Source organism: Oxyura jamaicensis, chromosome 1 (genome assembly GCF_011077185.1).
Source record: "Oxyura jamaicensis isolate SHBP4307 breed ruddy duck chromosome 1, BPBGC_Ojam_1.0, whole genome shotgun sequence".
In the NCBI taxonomy this organism is placed as follows: Eukaryota; Metazoa; Chordata; class Aves; order Anseriformes; family Anatidae; genus Oxyura; species Oxyura jamaicensis.
The window spans coordinates 39,984,743-40,007,099 of NC_048893.1; the positions used below are offsets into that span (position 1 = coordinate 39,984,743).

The 22,357-nt window shown below is 43.1% G+C and overlaps 1 protein-coding gene across 2 annotated transcripts in view; it reads right to left on the bottom strand.

The window, feature by feature from the left end:
• OSBPL8 (oxysterol binding protein like 8) overlaps positions 1-22,357 on the bottom strand; it is an 87,821-nt gene extending 65,464 nt beyond the window's left edge. For both annotated transcript variants that reach the window (XM_035334500.1, XM_035334495.1), the window contains exon 1: positions 22,241-22,357. The gene's annotated coding sequence lies outside the window, so the exon portion shown is untranslated. The remainder of the gene's footprint in view (positions 1-22,240) is intronic.

Here is a 22,357-nt window from a genome sequence, read left to right on the forward strand (position 1 = left end):
GCTGCCCAGGGCCACATCCAGGAGGCTTCTGAAGGTCTCCAAGGATCCTGTGCCAGTGCTCCATCACCCACACAAAGAAGTGCTTCCTGATGTTCAGATGGTACCTCCTGTGTTCCAGTTTGTGCCCACTGCCTCTTGTCCTGGCACTGGGGACCACTGAAAATAGCCCGGCTGTCCTCTTTGCACCCTCCCTGCAGGTATTTATGGACACTGATGAGAGACAGCGCCCAGGGCCTTCTCCTGCCCAGGCTGAACACGCCTCTGAGCCTTGCCTTGTAAGAAAGGTACTCCAGCCCCCTCAGCATCTTCACACCCCTTCACTGGACCCTCCCCAGTAACTCCATCTCCCTGCTGCCCTGAGGAGCCCCCAGGCAGACACAGAGCTCCAGGTGCAGCCTCGCCAGAGCTGAGTGGAGCGGCAGGATGCCCCCTGCCAGCTGCTGGCAGATCTCCTCCGTTGCAGCCCAGGGCACCGTTTGCTGCCTTTGCGCCAAGGGCATGGTGCTGGCTCACATTCAACGTGGTGTCCACCGGGACACCCTAGGTAAGCACTTCTCCGGTGTGGTTATCAGCACATTCAGTTCAGTAAGGTCCATAAGGAAGATTAAGACAGTACCCTTGAGAAAGGTAGAGGTGCTTCTAAAAAAAAAGAACAACATATTTCTTAAAAATTAAGAGCTAATAGGAATAGGACAGTGTTTAAGAGTGTCAAGAAAACCTAAGCCTTAAATCTAACTTGGGTAATCAAACCAAGGCTCTCAAGTAATCTCCATGTCATTCAGTCACACAACAGGGTGAAGGTTCACTGTGGTCCACACAGTGGGAGATGAGCAGTAACGCTGAGCTGTGAAGAGGCAGGTGCCCTCCATCTGAGGCTTCTGAATTCAGCGCATGCAGCAGAGGAAGAAACACAGCCGCCTGGCTGCAGCACAAGACCACATGCCACCTCTTTCAGCTCCTAAATCCACATACCCAGCATGGCCTGTTAACAAGCTACAGATCAGGCCAGGTTCTTGCACATGACACAATGTCACCACATGCCAGGGACTGCATGTTTGTTGAGAGCAGTTCTGAGAAAGCAGAAATTGAGATGAAGTTACTGGTAAAAATGGTGCCTGGACAACAGGGTCAGAAGATTGAGTAAAAGAGAATGTTAAAAAAATGCCCCTAAGTACATTATGGTTATGTCATGTTGTAAGCCAACAACACCCTTATGAAATGTTTCCTTCCACCCCAAATTTCATCACCTGCCTTCTCATTTCCTGAATAAACAGCTCACATGCAAAGAAAGCTGTTTCCTCTGTTTCTGTATTGCTGTTTTCAGACAGAACAAAACAGGAAGGGTGAAACACTTCAGAAAGACTTTTAAAAAAAAATCTCATCTAGAAACAACTCAGAAAGTAGAAGCACAGTCCTGATAGCTCAGCTATACTTTGAGAGCGATAGATGGCAACGAATGCCAAGAAAAATATACCAGGCTTCTGAAAAGCCACTGCAAACTTTAATAAATTACTATCTTAAACAGGTATCCCACAGGTAAACTTGTCCTGGTAAACAGACTGTACAGAGAAGTTGGTGAAAGTCACCTCCAGTTCTGAAAACCAACACCCTCTCAAATCTGAAGTACTCTGGAGCCCTTTTGTGCTTTACAGGGCAAAAGCTCCCCTAACTGTCCCAGTCTTCTGCAAGTTCGCTCCCAACAATCAAAGGAGATGTTGGTTTTAATGGTAAAAATTGATATTTCTTCACATAAGAAGCCTAGTTATCTGGAGTGTTAGTCTTGTTGCCTCCACAAACCAGTTTGTTCTAAGCTCCATCTAGCTTTTGAGCAGAAGAATGAGAGGCAGGAGAGAACACCTATGAAGCACCATCAAATATTCATAGGAATTGTTCTGCTTTGTTGTGATGATGTATGGGAGGAGAATTTAATCAAACCTTACATGGGCAAATCTAGCACTTTATTTTTACATTCCAAGATGCTGCAGTACCAACCACAAAATAACCAAGTGGATGCCAAACCGACCTCACCACAGATACACTTCTATCAAGGCTAGCGCTGTTTACACGAGGTTACATTGGTCAAGGACAGCCTTTGTTTGAAGAATACAAAGATGTGCTCAAAGTGGTCAGACACCTTTCAAACTGCTTTCCTTTCAGAACTCCACCCTGGGACTGAAGGGCACATTTGCTATTTGGCCTTGTGTTTCCCTTGCCCAAGGTGACAAACTAGAAAAGGTTTAACAGAGTCACACGATAAATTTAATTATTTTAATTTAAGGAATCCTGCCTTTCTTCTAACAGTGTTAGAAATTTCTTCGACAGCTGCCAAGGTGCTACTAATTCCACACACACCCCTAGCTAGTCAGCTCAGGTTCATCTCATTAGAGGCTTGCAGCAGAAGCCAAGATACTCCAATTAATACCGCCCTGCGCTGAGAGGAGAGGCCAGCCGGAGCTCCCTGCGGCTTACCTCTTATTTTGGCACCTGTACAAGGCTGCAGCACCACGGGTGAGGCTGAGACAACTGGTTCTCCAGACCTGCACACCTCTCTGCGGGCTCCCTCACCCACACCAGCCACACTGCTGTGTTTTATTTGAAACGAACACGTGCAGATCACTGAAACTGAGCTAGGGCAAGCCACCACGGCCATGCCAGGCCTGCAAGCAGGACGGCGGGTGCAGGACCACCGAGGGGCATCCTCGCAGCCCACCCCAGCCACAGCCACACCAGTTTGTGCGCGTGGGCTATGTTTCCAGCTATGGAGCCGCCGACAGGGCCTGCAGACTAGTACAGGAAACGAAAGGAGTCAAGCCATGGGAAAAGGAAAAGCAATGTTTTTGTTAAAGGCTTTTTCTGAAATGAAAAAGTAAGATAAGTCAGCAGAGATGTTTCCATAGACAAGATGGACAGGGGGCAGAACGTTTCCTTTAATTTCTGATGCCAAAGTGGAATCAGTTGCAGCTCCGATACACCGGGACAGATCCGAGTTTCCTCTGCGTGGAACTTTCCAAAACAAAATCCAACCTTGCTTCTCCGAAAAGGAACATTTTCCTCTTTTCCCCTTGGCAGACGTTACTGTCAGACACAGAGTCAAAGCATTAAAAAGGATAAAAGGGACACTTACTATTTCAAGCCTATGAAAAAGGTTTTAACCATACGCAGTAATAAGACCTAATCCATCATGCTGAAAAAGCCTCAATAAGGGGATACAGAAAGTCTGTTTAAATACCTCAAATGAAGCAGAACAATATCTTCAGTGATGAAACGCTCTTAAACATCTCGGTTACAATACACTCATAGATACAAAGTCTCACCAGTTTTCCAAGCAGCAGTTCTACTGGTTTTTTCATCTTTCCTTTGCACTGTCTATTTTGCTGCCTGTCAAAACTGAAAAGGATGACAAACTCATTTTAACTGTTCTTATAGTTTCAGCCCTGTCAAAAGTAAACATTATGTTTTATAAAAGCGGGGTGAGGGGGTGGGCACTTGGTCCCACACAGTGAGAAAAACCTCAAAATGTTACTTAGCTGACTCACTAACACCTGCCTAAGGAGAATTCAATGCTTTGAACTCTGAGTGTGCTGCCATCGAACTACATCCATTTAGAAATAACCCTGGGCTAAAGACTTCCAAAAGTCTAAGAATGGAAAAGGATTTTTTTTTTTCCATTAGTAAGCACTGTTAAGGAGTAACAATATAAAGAGAATAAAACAGACCATCCTTCCTTCCTCATGCAGAGCTACCAAAGACCTCTCAGTACAGAACTTGTTTAAACAACAGCTTAGTTTAACCAAAGCCAGAATTGAGATTATTTCACTGGCTCCTCCTCAAAAGGACCATGAACAAACAGACCTCCACGGGGTTCAGATAAGAGATCAACTATGATCCTAAATTCTTATCTGAGATGCATAAAACAGAAAATCAATGCAAGATGTAAGCCCTCTTTCATGCTTTTAAACGTAACACAGATGAACACATCTCAGGTGATCTGTGCTTACCGCACCACAGTTACATTGTGACCCGGAGGTTTTCATGAAATGAACATTCTGCAGGATTAGACGTGGTGGGAATTTCAAACAGGAACATAATGTTTATTTTCCAGTACAATTTAGTTTTCCGTATCTTAGCAGCAGTGGCTCTTCTTGATATTAAAATAGAGTTGGTGACATAAGAGATGGCCTTCACCTGGATTTCTTTAAGCTAGCGCTAGAAGGTAGTTCCCACAATTTCAAGATACAGGGTATCTGCGTTAGAATTTAAGAGCAAAAGGTCAGCGGAGCACACTGAAAAAGGAAAAACCCTAAAAGTTCTAACTTACAGTAACAGCAGTTTTAAACAAGTAGCAATAGCATGTGGCTTACCCATCCTGGTTTATTCAACAGACTTAGTCTAATTTAGATTTCCATTGTTTATGCCAAGTTTAGTGTTTTGTTTGTTTGCCTAATTAAAATTGGTTGATGCACCTAACTTCGGACTTTTTATGTGTCAGTCCTTTTCTATGTGCTTGCAATTCAGGATCTTTCATAGGGTTGCTTTGGTTTTGTTTCCCGTTTTATTATTATTATCTATTTTATTTAAGTTGTGAACATATATTTCAAATTCCCTATGTACAAATTTAGCAACGACTAGTGCTTTTGCTGCCAAACATTCAACCTTGTCTTTATGAAAGTACTTTTCTGAAGCTACTTTGGAAGTGCTTGTGGAATTTCAGACAGCTTTTAAGTTAACAGGATGAAAAACAGCAATTAAACAATACAACTTGGTCCACAGGAACTATCAAACACCGCGGCGTTCCAGCCTTCGTCAAGTGATCCTGCACTTATTTTTTGGACAAGTAACCTTCTCCTTCAGGGACCAGTGTAGAAGATTAAATTCCTTCAAACGGAGAAGTAAGTGTGTGCCATGGCTGGGACAACAGGGCTCTGCTCCTCTACAACCAGGGAACGGTCATAAGGTCACTTTACACTGCAGAACCAGAAAAACAAAGCCTTGACTCTTCCTTGGAAGTTCTTTGAAATGCTCCAAAGAAAACAAATAGAGCAAAAACCAGTGTCTTGTACAAAGGAAGAACTATTCCATTAATGCCCAAGGAATGCTGAATGGATAAAGGTATCTCTTCCCTCCCTCCCACCTGTCTACTCACGTACTGGGTATTCAGTTTGCCATAAAATGGATTAATGTGGTCATCAGAGAGCTCGAGCAGGTGATGTAAGGGAATGTTATCCTCTGAATGGCAGTCCCACAGGCTGTGTAACAGGAAGTTCTGAAACCTGCTTCCCCATCACCCTCCATCCCCTCAATAATCAGCTCATTGAGGGACATCAAAACACCAAGGTGCAGGTTTAGTTAAAAAAAAAAAAAAAAGGTATCTTTCCCTTCACAACATGGTCACCAAACCCAACAAGACATCTTATCAGTTTTTAATGGCATACTATAGTTTACTTTCATATATAAAATTGCACCCAATAGTGAGATAACATTATCTTAACTACCAAGATAATATTAGCTGAAAGCAATTTGAGACATGTCTCCCTGCCACAGCAGCTCAATACGCCCCCAAGCATCACGTTACACAGCAGATTCCCTTGAAGGCCACTCACACACGTATCTCACAGCCTGGCACCCAGGCAAAGAATAAAACCCTACCTCCCATTCTGCATTGTGCAAATGGATCTGAGCAGCGACGGCTCAGGTGCCAGAGCCGTAACAACAGACACATCCCTGACGTCCTCATGGTCACGCTTCCCTCTCCTTGGGCGCATATAGTGTCTGACACTTATTTTCAAACACAGCACTGACATGTCAGAAGAAGGAAACATGAAAATATCGGTTTAGATTTCCTGCAGAAGTAGCTAGGAGAATATCTGGAGCTTAGTTTCCAACTGAGAGTTATGCTATAAGGGACAACTGGAAAAATCTGGTGACCTGCATTTTTACTCCTTTACTGACTGAGAGCCCAGACTGAGTATTCAAAATCGGTGGTCAGAAATGCAAACCAGTGCATTTCAGCAGATACACTATACTTATAGCTAAAGGCTTTAAGTTTTAAAACCTCTGGGTTCTCTGAAAAGTCCCATAACAAACATACTTTCTCTTTTTTCCCCCCAAAAATAGCATGAAAAAGCGTGCATAATATTAATTTCAATGAAAGCAACACGTCTGCAGAGCCCCTTAGTCTCAAAAACACCTTGCCATGCATAACTTTTCCTGCAAGAAAGTAATTCCTTCCTGCGTTTCGCAGCCCTCAGCAGAATTCAGTGGGAGGTGAGCTGCCTTCTCCTCCTAACAGTCATAGCTTGGGAAGAAATAAGGTAAATCAGTAGTTCTCAATGCAATGTCATGTTTTACTTTCCCACAACAGCTTTTAGAAGCCTCTGACATTCATAAATTAAGCTTTTCGTATCCAGATTACGTCAAATATACACAGAATATAAAGTTCCAATCTGGTAACTGCAAGAATGCTACTAACTTCATAAATTCCTGATTGGAACCGAATAGCCATTTGGGTATTTCAAAGCCGGTTATAAGCACCAAAATAACCAACAAGAGTACCCATCCAAGCCACCTACCCAAGACAAAGATACAAGTATTCCAGTCACATCATGCAGAAATAAGCTGCTCACGCCCCCGCCCAGGAGAAGAGCACCGTGCCAATATGTCATATACAATGGGGCTGGCTGTTTTCAGATGGTGATAAGTATAATTAACCTTCATAACCCCGCCTTTGGCCTTGAACGTTGAAGCTGAATTCATCTTGAAAACCAATTAAAATGCTAAGCAGTCTATACGCTTTGGGACTAGAAAATGGCATACTGCATTCAATAAAGAAAGAGAAGAAGAGCACAAGTGGCTCCTTAGCATCGAGGATTTGATGATCAAGTAAAAATCATAATTCTTAACTAAATCGCTTTGTTTCAATAACTAAAGAATTCTCCAATTCTCTATTCAGACCCTGGAACATTTAAGGTTTATGAAGGGATTCATCTCTTTGATCCCAACAAAACTGAAGTTTTAACAGAAAAAATAGGCATAGAAACAAAGGATGAAGATAAGCTAGGTGTGTTACACAGCTTGATTCTGCCCTCCTGTGCCCATCCATAATGACAGATACTGGTTGTATCAACACGGGCCAGCTCACGTGGCACAGTTCACGTGGAGTTTAACTTGATGTGTTATTCTATTACAACGTTATGGAATAAGGAAGGGAATAGAAGATTACAGTTGCATCCCTAACTAATAAAGGGAACAAAAGATTACAGCACACCAACGTCCAGACACTTAAAAGAACATTGCGGAATACACGCACCCTGAACAAGAGCTATTTTGCATATCAAAATACAAATACTGCCACGGGTGGAGAGCAAAAGCACTTTAGCTTTGCTTGAAAACAAATCACTATCATTTCCTGCTTTCCACCCTTCCTGATTTGAGCTCTAAAATTATAATAAAAGATTTTAAGCCAAGTATGAAGTTTTGCTTATTTAGTACCATTACAATTTTTCAATGCTATTCCATATAGGATGCAAGCATTTAACCCCTACAAGGAGTTAGCTTGATTGCTGTTAACTTAGACTTCTGTTGTACATAGTTGTGCTGTAGATGGCAGTGTTCTATACAGCTCACCTCTCAGCCGTAACTTAGAGGTAAATAGTGCAATACAGAGAACATACTGCACGGTTGTTGCAAGAATCTTCAGTTTAAGCGTTGGCAGAACTGTCTGTAGTAAGCAGGTATGTAAAATGCACCAATTTGAAAAGCAAAACCTTGGTCCCTTCGCAGCTGACTTGTTAAGGACCTTCACCTTCATAACGATCAATTATAAACACTTTAAGTTAGCGCAGCTGGGAGAAGAACATCCTTCCAAACAGAGCCCCACAAACTGTTCATGAGTATGGGATCAGGCGTTTTACTTCAGCAGACCAAAATCAAAACAAGCTTTCTGTACTAATTTAAATCCTCTGAGTTTCCAGTCCCCCTGGAATCAGGGCTCAGACTTCCCATAAAACATTGGCCTGAGCAGCAGTTGAGTTTCACTCTGAGCTGGTGATGAAGGATGGACAAAAGCCAAGACAATAAAATACCATCCTTGTTAAGTCTGTGATCATGAAGTCCACGGCTGCAATGGAGAACAGACCGATACAACTGCGTTCTGCCAGAGAATAAGCAGTAGGACTTCTAGAAATGCTGTTTTCTTAGCAAGTACGTTTATGTCAATAGCAACCTCCCTGGACGTAATGCACACTGGGAGGAGCGGGGTATTACTGTCTTTGCTTGTACAGCTTACGTTTGTAGTAATTTGGCTGGAGAGGGAGGGAGGAGGCACTTGCTGACATAAGCACCTCCACTGCAGCTCCTCCCACACTGTAACACCAGCATGATCTCTGCAATACAAGTTAAGCAGCAAAGATTAAGTAGCACAGAATTCAAGAAGAGACATTCAAAATCTTGCAACAGCACAATATGCACATATATTGCATGCACGAGCCTTACGTACACCGGTACTGTTCTCCAGAAGGTGATGAAAAGCAGAAGGCAAGAGAATGCCACCAGTTTCTGAGTTGCTAAGTCAGGTAGGACAGCAGCCAGGAAGAAAAACATATATACTATCATGTGCTTAACTGAAAGAAGACAAAGGATGGTGCACGCACGGGCTTGAAGATAAAACTGTTACAGCCACGGATGATCTGAAAAAAGATACGAAGACGTGGCAGCTGTGCACGATACCAAACAATGCAGCCATCAAAGCAGAAACCTGAGAACAAAGCTCAGATGGAGAAAAGGCATTAAAGAGTGCCAGACAAATGGGACTGAAACAGTTAACAACACAGGGCAAGAGTCTGAAAGATAGCTACAAGGCAAACATGGAAAAATAAGGGTTTTTTTTTGTTTGTTTGTTTTTAATTATTATTAAGAACATGAAATGAATTCCAAGCTCTCCTGATTTTGTAAGAAGGTAGAGAATAAATCTGTAGAGCTGAAGTAGGCTTTCGTTCAAATACGGATGGCAGTAGTAACATCATATCTCAAGAAGAGGGCAGATGCTGAGTCAAGTCAGCAAATTCTGTCTACTACATCCTAAAGTGAAAATATAAATGCCTCGTTGTCTCTTCTCTCCTCCTTCAAGACTCAGGTCTTTTTGGGTCCCTTCACACTGGAGGAAATGGGGCCTGGAGCAGGGGGAGAATTTAGTGAAGTCTTTCAGGCTGCAGGTTAAAACCTTGATAACATACACATGCACTCCTTCCTTCTCTCAAGATGTTCTCCAGCTTTTCATTAAGATTACACTTGCTCAGAAATTACTTCTCTGAACTCTCAGATCTCTGCTACCCGGACCGTTCTGCGCCAGAACGCAGGGAGCAGGCTGCAGAAGGTTAGCTTATATCGAGTTACAAGTGAGGAAAACACCAGCTGCTCCCTGACAAACACAAACAAACAAAACCAAACAAACCAAAAACCAGCAACACACCACAACAACGAAAACAAACCTCTCTTCCTTCCCTCCCACCAAGAGTTCACAGATAACGGGGCAAATGCAAACATCACCTCTACGAAGGCACTGCACTATATTCAGAAAAGTGTTTTAGGAGTGAAGAGCTTGCTTCTCCAGCACTTCCCCCGACATCTTTCAGAATTATGAATCGCAGCAGATGCTACTCGTTCTTCAAGACAACCGAAACTTCTCGAGTCCGAACTTAAGACAGAAATATCCTCTAAGGGAACAGTTTACATTTTATTCGCCTACAAGAAACTAACAGTAAAAAAATAAATAAATCATTAAATGAAATTGACTGTTAATGCTGGAAGTGAAAGCATTTCTTTCAAAACCCTCAGCAATGTCTACAATGAATAGCCTGGACTCGTGTCACGTCTCAGATGTTTCAGCTATCACTTCTGGACACTATGCACAGAGAGGGATGTCAAGTCTCTGTCACTCTAGCTTCTCTTTCCTCTACTGTGACCACCAGTACCAATGCTTTCATACCTACCCTTTCCACAAAAGGTCCACCGCCAGACAATATTCCACGTTTGGATTTTAAAAAGACAAAATTGAAAACTCATCGTCTTTAATCTGTGGTTGTCACAAACAACAGGCCAACAAGCGACTTCACTTAAGATGCAGCAACGCTTTGTTTCCTGAAGTTTAAAATTAAAACCAAAACTGAAAGACCCAAAGGTTCAAGAGCCGTAAGCCTCCCATTCCTACTCAGCAATACCACGTGCTCATGGTGCTGCAGACAAGTTACAGGTCTTGTTCCAAAAGCAGAACACGCCAGCAGTAGCTTGATTTTTCCACTGGATCTTCAGTGACCTGATGAACAAGTTATTGTTGCAAGTTGAAGAGCAGATGTACTAGAAAGCTAGCATTTTTATCTACCCACAGCATAAGAATCACAAAGATTATAAGAATTTCAGAGGCATACAGAATTCTTGTACACATACCAAGAGGACAGAAGACTCCCCAGTTTATCATACAGCCCAACTAAGGAATGGAGTTCAGAAACAAATCCATGTAAAGGAACAAAGAAGAATCACAACGAAAGGAAGTAGAGAAAAACCTGCTATAGCTATTTTTGAGTTTTCTGTTGGCAACAGAAGTCCTGTTCATAAGTGAATGGTATTTAGAAAAACAACCTGTCAATCAGAAGAAAAAGTAACTTGAGATGAAAAAAGCAGTTTTGTTCTTATTTTAATTGTACTTTCTTTCATTAGAAATAAATAAAAATCACTTGATAATAAAATACAGTCAAAATTGTGTATAAAATATGTTCTGGCCACTTTAATTACTACATAAAAATAGCTATTTATACTCACTATATGCTGCAGCATTTATTCTTTATTATGCTTGAAAATAATAGCCAGCTACCAGATCTCTACTCTTCCTGTTGATACAAATCAAGCTCTGTTTGGGAGGAAAGTAGAAATCAACGATAGGATATACAAGGACAACTTTCAAAAGTTCACTGAAGAAAAATATTGTTTGTATGCCACAAACAGGAAAAAAGTACTAAAGCTTGTTTTAATTCAACATAAACATGCTTCTTAAAAGCAAAGCAGCACCATTTGTAACCTACCAGCTGAAATGGCAGTGACCAAGCCAGAGTCTTCTACAAATTATGAACAAACAAACAAACCCACCTCAGACACCACAGGCCTCGCTGCCTTACACCTCCTGGTTTACAGAAACAGAAAGCCTGTCTTCCTGTTCCCAGCTGAGAATCACACGGCGTTGGTGACATTGAGAGAAACTGATCGTTAGGCTCAAAAGAAAAGATTCTTGATGTTCATGGAGGAGAATATCAAGCACTGCTCTTTAAAGCACTGACGGTCAATGTGTACCATTAATATCCACTGCAAGTAGCTGACATGATACAGACCTGTCCGTTCGCACTCTCAGATCTATTTTCAGCAGTTCTCCCCTCATTTCACAGGGCAGCTCTTCACGCTGTTTTCTGTCTTGATTAGCAAGTATAAGCTTGATGATGCTCAGAGCGTCTTTACCTCGGCGAGGCTTTCGCTTTTAATGGAAGAAGAATCTTTCTCAAAGGAGAGCAATTCTTTCTGGTTGGCGATTTTGAAAACCTGTCTTGGAACTTCTCCTTACACTCGGTAGTTTTGTGCATTATTCAAAGAGACAGAATCTGCATTTTGCTTGGAAATATCAGAGGCCTGATATATATATATATATTTTACAAGATTTACAAGAGTTTACAAGATTTACAAGAGTTTCCATAGCTGGTACGTTAACATAGTTGTTTGCATTAAGATTTGTCCATTCTTTTCTCATGGCAGCACAAGTCAGGGACAGTTCAGTGTAACTACAACCCTATTTGCAAGCAAGAATCAGGGTACTGGCTTTACAAACACCACACAGTGAATCTTTACAGCTAGTGAAGCACCGGGTCCTTAATTTGGCTTACAAAACAAATGTTAGGTTATTGGCTTCTCTCTACTATTACAAAGACTACATTTTTATTACTGATGAGAGTTTCATTTGATCACAAAAGAAACATCACAAAACTGTAATTTCAGTACAGGAGAAGCGTACTGTTGTGTGAATCTTTCAGCCTCTTCCTGGCCAAAACGGCCAACGTAGGAAAATCTTTAGTAAAATAATTGAAGCCAGAACTACTGGCTTAGAATTGCCACTTTTCACATATTGTGCAAACTCAATTTAGAAGATCTTTTTAAAGAGACACTAATCAAAGCAACGAGTTATCTTCAAAGCCTACACTTTGCATCTTAGGGATTATATAAAGTTGCTTTGCTTATCCATACAAAAGCCTCTTTTTCTAAAGGAGCCTGCAAATAATATGAAGGACTTTGGGTCACATCAACCCTTACTATTGTGTTACTTCAAGCCCTACCTTGCTGTGATCTCCAAGTTGAAAATGGTCAGCTAGCTGGTCAATGAAAGTTATCTGCTTCTAGTATTACTGGTACAGCTCTTCTATACACACAAATATACAGATGCTCACACACAGATTATGTTCTACAGGCTTAGCCACTCCTCGCAGTAAAGCAGATGCTCCACAGGCCCTGTCTCTATCAGACAGCAGGTACCACTGGCTCTATGCCACCTGCAAGCACAACACTAAAAAACCACCAAACCAAAAGACCAGAACCATGCTACGACAAATATATATATATACATATATCCTCCCACCCCAAACTAGCAGCCCTCCACAGTGTCTGAGCTACCTAGAAGGAACACAAGGTTATGATCATGCCCCCTTCTAAAACTGCAATCTTCTGTAAAGAGCTAAAGCTTTGATTAGTCATACGGTGCCCAGAGTTGCAAGGAATGAGACAGAAAATTCCCTGCAGCAAGTTAACCATGATCTGTGCAGGAGACCAAGGCGGGAGAAAGGTGACAAGGAATCAAGGAAATCAGAACAGGTAATTTAGCTGGAGTTGCAGGAAAAAGTAGGCAGGTTGTATATGACAAGAAAAAACAATCCCAGATGTCCTTTCCTCAATAAAACTAACACATGGAAGGTCCTCACCATCCCACTCAGGCAGCACAGAAGAGAAGCAAAAAGGCCACCTCAGCTCTGGACAGGGATGGTCCACCAGTGGATGCTCATCCACTCTTCAGGAAAGCGATGCGAAGTCTTTTTCACTTACAAGAGGTAAGTAAGTGATGAGCACGTTACACCCACCTCAGGCACCTAACATGTCAGCTACAAGCAGCACGGTCAGGCATGCAGTCACACTAAGCTCACCCTACACGCTGCAATTTTACAGCCTTCCTCAATCCTCCTTCTTCCCCCTGCTCCTGCGTCACTTTATCTTTCTTAGCTGCTCCAACTAGAAAATACTACATTGAGGAAAAAAAAAGCAGTGATACCACAGAGAAGCACAGAGCATTGTAAGCTCTCCCCATAATAAAATCAAACAGCAGAAGAGCACGTCCTATTCCGAGACCGCTGTCTGGAGAGCTGGAAGACACCTAAGTCTGAGCACTAGTATTGATCCTGAAATTTCTTCCTGAGGACCTTGGATCTTGGCTCCCCCATACAAGATCTAAATGAGGACTCCTGATGCACAGACCACTCTCTTCCCTTCCCAAAGGTTTTCTGTATTGAATTCTGCTGGCACACAACCAGTTACTCCATTCTATAGCTCAAAAAGGCAAAAATAAACATTTTCAAAATTTAGATAAAACCTGGCATGCTGTACTCACAATAAAGGTTGGCTTTATAATGCACGTAACAATCCCAGAGAGTGGTCAAAGCCCAATTATTACAGCATTTGCCCCAGGTTTGCAATGCAAAGACCATTAATGGTGTAGCTGATGTGCAGTACCTCACTGCGTCAGTGCCCGCTAGAAGGAGACCGAGCGGTCAGAAACCCTCAACTCACACCAAGGCGATGCCCAAGCCCCTAGAACTGTGCCATTTTTCCTTCCCAATCACAGTAGCTACTATTTGAGTCTTCAACAAATCACGTTTGATTTATGTTTTGATTTTTATTTTTTTAAACTCCACTTCAACTACTACACAAACTTCTTTCCATCTAGACTTGGATCAAACACATTATCATTAATCTTTGAGTTATTACTAATGTTTGCTAAACAGTAATAGCTGTACCACTTGTCTTCAGTTCTTGTCATTTTCATTACATTAATAATTCATCTCAGGACTACTCATGTATTTTTAGGACTAGTATATTAGAAAAAGATAAAACTTCCCTTAGGTACCATTCTCACACATCATCTTAATGCCCCTGGATACTTTATTTACACATGGACTGTGCCTTATTAAAAAAAAAAATCAGTGTCTTTCAAGTACTTGAAGTACATATATTTTTTTTAAGTTAGTCTTCTAGATAATCAAAGACAAACATTGAATCTTGAGCGCCCAATAATCACTCAAAGAGCAGAACAGCAACTTTTAAGTCTTGTAGAAAAATACGGCAATACTGAACAAGTCTTTTACTCCCAAGTAGCTCAACTAACAGATTTTGAGAATGCTTTGTGGGAGAAAGACTGCATCTCTGCCTCTCCCATTAAAAGGCATTTATAAGCTAATTTATTTTTTGCCATCTTGTGAAAAATTAAGGCAGAGCAACTCTATTTTTCATATAAGCCAAGAGCGTACTCGAAACAAAAAGGCAGTTGATTATCAGACTATGCCATTACAAGTCAGGACATCCAGCAAAACCCTTCCTTCTTGAGTAGCACCTGGATGCACGTGGCCACTGCTTGGGGCAGACTATGCTATGCCTAACAGTTTTGCTGCAGTGAGGTATGCCATATATTGAAATCGGGAACTTCAACAGGCCCCTACTAGTTTAGTTCATTGCTGTCTTTTAGTGTTCTCACTTAGGATCAATCTAGCTCGATGCTTTTGAAGTCTTCTTAATAAAAATAATAATAATAATTAAAAAAAAAAAAACACCACAAAGCCACATTTCACACTCTAGGAACTTCATTCTTTACCGGAACAATTTTCTGGTATAAAATTTTCATCAAAAAACCTAAGCAAAATGAATCACAACACTATTTTGGCCAGACAACAGAAATAACCTTAGCGCTGTTTTGTTTGCTTTTTGTTGTTGTTTTGCTTGTTGTTTTTAATTACACAGGCTGTAATCAATTGAAGTTGACAGGACTGACTACAGTGAAATATTAAAAACTATAGGAACGTCCTTGGAGAACTGGATTTATTTTTTATAATTAACTATGCCGGAGTTATTTGAATACATATTTATAGTTCATTCATTACATGCACTATTCATGCAGATACTTTAATTAACATAACGCAATGTTATAAAGTGTACTGTGGGGTTGGGAGAAAAATAATAGAGGCAAGTTCTCTAAAACATGGAAATACTGAGTTCCAACAGTAGCAAAATTGATGCTCAAGGCAAACAGATTCAGGGTATTACATCAAAATCCGCACAGGAGGAGCACCAACAAACAGGTACAAAATAGGCCAGTGGAGATATCTATTGAGTGCTGTTTCACAAGCTAATTTTTCTCACTTGTCATGGCTTTTTTTTTTGCTGAGCACTCCGGAAGACAACTGCTTTGAAGATTTTACAGCTAATGTACAGCTTTTCAAAACATGTGCCAACGACAAAAAAAATAGCCTTGGAAATAGTGTCAGAATGTAAGATTTAGTGTCAGAGTGTCAGATTTAGACTATATGTCATGTATGCCAGTAAAGTTGTCCAACAGAAAATACGTCGTAAAAAGGTAAAAAACTTAAAACCATGTGTTTTGTTTTTTTTTTCCATACTCCAGAAGCTATCTCTGTTGTTCACAATAAGCTCCATGACCCAGTTTTCTACAGAAGTTCATTTAACAAAGGAAATGTATCACATAAATGCATCTTGCACAGCTTCTACAGAAATTATAACCCTTGGAAAGTGTGTGGCAGAGCAGAAGCCACCCTGGCACAGCCTTTCTTTCTTTGTACAGAAACTCTATAAATCTGTAAGAACATTATTGCATGAAAGAAAGTTTTAAATGTATAAATTAGAGCACCGAGCAGGTGACTTCTTCAAAAAAGCGAAATTGTACATCTACCTACTGAGGGGAAGAGAGGTCCGGTTTCCAAGGCACCCGGCTGACTTCACAGGCTCTCTGCAGCTGGACAAGGCTGCAGCATGTAAAAAAGTTTCCCCGCTCCACCCATGAAGGGGCCTCACAATTACATTTAGCTCAGAAGCCACCTGTAAAGCCAGGGAGCCAGCGCTGAGTAAAGCGCACACACAAGCGTAGCTTCGCTTTCAGCAGCTGGAGGATGGATGGCAGCGCGGACAAGGAGCAGACACCGCTGCCATCCTGCCGTGCAAGCAGCACGCTCTTCATCTGACCCCATCTGCAAGTCTGCAGGCACAATGGTACACTCTAAAAGGGACCAAAAAAAACACAATGAACCCATTAAGCAAATGAGTTGCCTCTATTTTATGCTATCTATTTTGAACTCGGATGGTTGGCACTACAGAGTCAGGCCCAAGTAACATTACCTTGTAGCCATTGCGTAGTAATACATTTGTTTCGACCAATACATTTTTGGTGCATTATGTAGCTGATTGCACTACTCTAAATGGATATCTAAACTGGCTCAGTTCTCAGCAGGACTCCGATAAACTAATTCTTGTGATGGCTTTCCACTGGAAAAAATACCAAGAGAAACATCACGAGAGCTCCTGATAATTCAAAAAGAAACTCCTTACATAATGGAGCTCTTATCGGACACAGGTAATGTCACGCAAGTAAGGAGACCAGTGATCTCCCAGGGCCACGTTAAATATTTGTTTTTGGGCTGCAGCCACGCTTCGAGTAGTTCTCCAATGACAAATAATGGTAAACCCATTCCCCTGGTACAGGACAGCACTGAATTTTTTGAGTCCCACAGTCGCAAAACAAAGAACTGCAGCTTAGGCAACCAAAGCGTTTTAATGCCTGCACCGTATCCCATCTATCCTTCCTGTGCTTAAGAGCTGCACCTGCTTTGTGAAAGGTACAAAAGCCTTGCTGAAATCAAGGTAGACAACATCCACTGCTCTCCCCTCATCTACCCAGCCAGTCATCCCATCACAGAAGGCTCTTAGGTTGGTTAAGCATGATTTCCCCTTGGTGAATCCATGCTGACTAGTCCCGATCACATCTTTAGCCTCCACGTGTTTGGATATGACCTCCAGGATGAGCTGCTCCATCACCTTTCCAGGAATGGAGGTGAGGGTCACTGGCCCGCAGTTTCCTGGGTCCTCCTCCTTGCCCTTTGTGAGGGCTGGAGTGATACCAGCTTTCTTCCAGCCCTTGGGCACCTCTCCTGTTCTCCATGACCTTTCAAAGACGATGGAGAAGGGCCTAGCGGTAACAGACACCAGCTTCCTCAGCACTCGTGGGTGCACCTCATTGGGGCCCTGGGATTTGTGAGTGCCAAGATTGCCTAAAGGACCTCTAACCTGCTCCTCCTTGACCGAGGGGAAGCCCTCCTTTCTCCAGCCTCTCTCTCGTCTCCAGGATCCGGGATTCCTGAGGTCTTAGCAGTGAAGGCTGAAGCGAAGAAGGCACTCAGTAGCTCTGCCATCTCTGTATCCTATGTCTCCAGGGCACCCACCCCATTCAGCACTAGGCCCGCATTTTCCCCAGCATTCCTCCTGCTACCAATGTACTTGAAGAAGCCCTTCTTGTTGTCCCTGACATCCCTGGCCAGATATAATTCCAAATGGGCCTTCCTTGCTGCATCCCCGCACGCCCTGACAACATTCCTATATTCCTCCCAAGCGACCTTTTCCATTACATCATAACTACAGGAGGGAAGCTGAGCACTCAGGTAAGCAAGTTTCTTAACTCAGTGCCACTTGATGAATATCTCATCACAGACTTACAGCATCACTGTAAACTTGCAAAGGCTGCAGGAATGTACGACCTGAATGTATTAACCAGAGCATGAGATCACTCGGTGCAATGCTTGAGCAAACATTGCCCGTGCTTCACCCAGAGAACTCGCTTCACCTGTGGAAGCATCCTTTTTACAACGTCTTAACAGTAATTAGAAAAAAATTTCCCAATAAAATCTCAGGCGAAGGAACCTGCCACGTACCTGCCAAAAACTGTTTCACAACTCTTAAAATGAATCATTCCTGCTTGAGCACGCAGCCAAGAACCTTCAATAATTTATGAATTAGCCAGCAACTGAACCTGCATTTACCACACAAATCTCCTATTAATAACACTCCCACTACTAACATCATCTAGTTTTGAGTAACATGCTGTTTGCCTCAACTCTCCAAATCATCCGTAAAAATACAACATCTAAAGAACACCTCTTTGTGGAAAACATGCCAACTAGCAAGATGAGGCACTGTATGGGTATTTATAAAAAAAGCCTACTGTACGCGGGACAAACCCTGTGCTGGAATGATGTTTCTGCCATTTGAAGAGTCAGGTAAATCATTTACAAGCTTTGATACTCTGGGGGAGGGGAGAGGGCAGGGTAGAGAGAAGAGGTGAAAAATGCTATTAAATTTATTAAATCTATTCCTGATAAAAAGATAAAGCCCAAGCCACAAACAAGTATCCTCTTTGGTTTATTGACCACCAGCTTACTATCAGTTTCAGACAAATGAATATTAAAACCAATGCATAATTCCTTAAATAGCCAATGATGAAAAAATTACCTACAATATACATTTCCCTAAGTTGTATAACAATACCGACTTTGATAAAAAAATAAAATCATGGGTTTAAATTATAAATAATATAGCTCCCCTCCCAGACCCAAATCTTTTAAAAAGATATCTACTGGTCTTCAAAATATCATGGCTTCTGTAGGCCGGCAAGGAAAAGATAACTCTGAAAGAAGCAAGCTGCTTTCCCTCATCTCGACAGAAGAGTCATATTACCATCTTCTGCAGTACTTCAATACAAACACTGGGTGACAGGACTATTGCGCTGGAAAAACGTGCGGACATGCAGATAGGGCATGAACTAACCCAACCTTAGATGCTGCAAGAACACTTTAAAACGAGATATGAAGGGAAATGGTTGAATGAAAAAAGAGAGGAAGATCAGATACGCACGCTCCAGCATCGTGTCAAAGTCACTGCAACCTTAGGAGCTTTCAGAGAGACAGATGCAACATTTTTACCAGATGAAGGATCAATATTGCACACTGAGGGAAAAAGCTAACGGAGCTAAAACTCCCCTCTACAACCATGAGGATTATTTATTCGTCTTGGACCATAAGTAAAAGCTACTTCTTCAAAACAAAAATCTCGCTTCCCAAATGCCTCTTACCATCTGCCAAACACTTTTAGCTGCTCTCAAGAGGCTTTTTATGCTACCATATACATTACATCTGCAACAGATTTTCTTGTTGTAGAGTACAGATGGAATAAAACATTGTTTTATAACAAACACAGCAAAACACTGCATGGGACTTAGACTGTGTGCAATCCAGAACCAGCCACTCCGAACAGAACCCTTCTGACTAACGTCTAACCCTTCTGCTAATCAGCGCCCTATTACAACAACTCTTTCCTAAACACCGCTCAGTTCGCAGGGTTCAACACTTGACCTCTAAAAGGAAAGCACGCATGCAATGGCAGTCCTCAAAACACTAAGCTCCATCAAGTCAATAGTTTGAATTTACAGAAATGAATTAACTGAGACAAACCAGTTGGAAAGCGCGCGACTTGCTGTTACCATGAGCTGGCCAAGTGTTTCTTTAAGATAAAGCCATGAGGAGCTGTTGCTATTCTGCTTAAACTGGTGGAGTTTGAGGCAGAGAAACCATGTCCTTGAGCAAAAGTTAATTTATTTAAAAATGCATCCAAAACTATGCAGATTGTTCAAGCTTGGGGTCAAAGTAAATGCACAAAGTAACAACATATTGTCTCTACTAATTCCCAAGACTGTGAATGTTATTTTTTCAAAGGAAACAACATTTTGTACTTTCTGGTTAAAATTAGACATCTAAAAAGCTTGCAAAAGTCACCCTAGTCTCAACATCTGCTCAAACCTTTTCAAGGGTGGTCACAAGAGTGACACAAGGCCCTCTGCATTGCTCCAGCTCTAGGCTGAGCTCCACTCTTCATTGCGTATTAGTGGAGGAGCTGTAAGCAGCAGAGGGAAGGAGGCAAACTACTTGCAGGCTGAAGTTAAACAGAAAGGTTATCAACTTCAACCAAAACAGAAGACAACGGCAAAAGAAATCGCACAAAAAAAATCCAAAAGCAGCCCTCTAAAAGGAACAGAAGCCTATGGGAAAACTTCCCCCCTCACCAAGACTGTGCCCATCACCGCTTGCATCTCAAAACAGAGGCACTGCAGAACTACACAGCTGTCAACTACACGTTACAATAAAAGCTAACTGAACGGGCTGTTTAACAAAATAGAAAAGCTTCATTAACTCAACATCAGTACAAACATGGAATGGGAAAGGAGGGGAAAAACGACTGCACTGTTCACTCAGTGCAGAACTGCTCGACATTTAGCAGCTGTACTTCTTACCTCCTCACCAACGTGCTGAAACAGCCTAGGTGAAGAGCTATGGTATTTCGTTTCCTGTAATGACAGGGACTGCGCAAGTACCTGCTGCAAAAACCTTTCAGCTGCTCCCCATCTCTTCAGCAGCACATCTGCCATGCAAGCGAGACCTGCACGAACAGCCTATCATATTAACAGCTACAGATTACCTGACCAAGATTTCCACATTACAATTTGGGAAATGCCATCACAAACTTTGATGTTTGTAGTGCTTTTGTTACACTGAGCGCAACTGACGCAAACCCCACGCTTTGAGGCAGTAAGACTACCCGGTTTCCTCACCTGAAGTTTCCTCACTGAAGGTCTTTTCATGTTTCCTTTACAATTCTCTAGTTCGCTGAACACTGTAAGTTGTCATTCTGCTTTTAATCATAAATCTGATTACCTCAGAGCTTGATGTAGGCTCGTAAAACTCCCACTTGGGAGTTTCAACTATATGATGTCACACAATTCTGTAATAAACTTATTTTCTGCTCCCAAACAAAAGGCCAGGAGACTAACACGAGAAATTATTTGACAGATTAAAAGTGACAGACGGATTTCACAGCATGTGGTGGGAGAAGAACCCCTCAGAAGAACACCCTGGAGGCTTCAGAAAACAGCCTGGTGAAGTGCAGCAGGGAGGGCGGCGGTGGGGCAGCCATCAGGAAGGGGTGGGCATCCACCAGCTGCCCTGGCACGGTGTACTCACTATCGGCCAGAGCGCTCTACGTGAAGACTTACTGCAGGGCGAGGGGCAGGAACAACCTCACAGGATACAAAGCACGCGTGGCTCCTCGTAGCACGTAGCTGCACAGGCATTTCATTGAAAGCGTAAGGGCAGACAAAGGAAAACAGATGCTTACAAGTACTGAATTCCCTAGTAGGCTTCTTGATCACTTCGACACAATACTTATAACCAGCAATCCTCAATAAACTTCTCTTCCCCCAAAATATTTCCTACTAACCCCAGCGTTTTAGCTTTTAGTGACACCCCGAGACAACGCAGCACGAACTGAGGGAAGCACAGGGCGGATCGGTCGGACTTTCCGTCCTGACCCGATTCCCCGCACAAATCTCACCAGCCCAACATTTTTTTCCTGCAGCATCAGAAAACTCCTCCTTAACGGTAGAAGCTCAGGAGCTTGAGCGTTCCGGGGAATCCACGCAGCGCCTATGAGGCCCCCAGGGGCTCCCGGCTGCGGGCAGCCACCAGAAGCAGATGGCCGTTTTCCGAAAATTTCGCGTTACAGCGATTTGAGGGGAAAGCGGGCGTAGAAGGAGCTCTGTCCTCACTTACGTTTGATGGGGGGAAAAAGAGGTCCGAGTTACACCGGGCTCTGCAACTCACGTCAGCCACGGCGCCTTCACAACTCCACGAGCCACCAGCGAGCCCAGCGGCAGCCGCCCGTCCCTCGGCCAGCCTCAGCCCGGTGCAGACGGCGTCCGAGCAGCGCTGGGAACGCGGGGCTCCGCCGCACGCTCCTACCAAGTCGCACGATCGCGAACCCCAGGGCTAAAAAAAAAGCCCCGAGCGTGGCTGCAAAACCCAGCGCGGGGCTAAACTACAGCCGGCCCCGGGAGGCGGCACGGCAAGGCTCCGGCACGCGGCGGGCAGCAGCGGCGCTCGGGGACAGCGGCGGGGCAGAGCCGCTCGTTTCATTTTTCCCCACAAAATTTCCCAAATCGGGTCGGTACCGAACGCCAGTTAACGCCCCCCTGCCCAAGCCTCACCTCCCGCACCCCGCTCACCTCGCCTGCACCCCTCCGGCGAAGCGGCGCTGCCGGCCCGGCCCGGCCCGGCTCGGCTCGGCTCAGCCCGGCCCGGTGCGCGCGGAGCGGCGCCGTGCCCGCGCCCCGTCCCCTCCC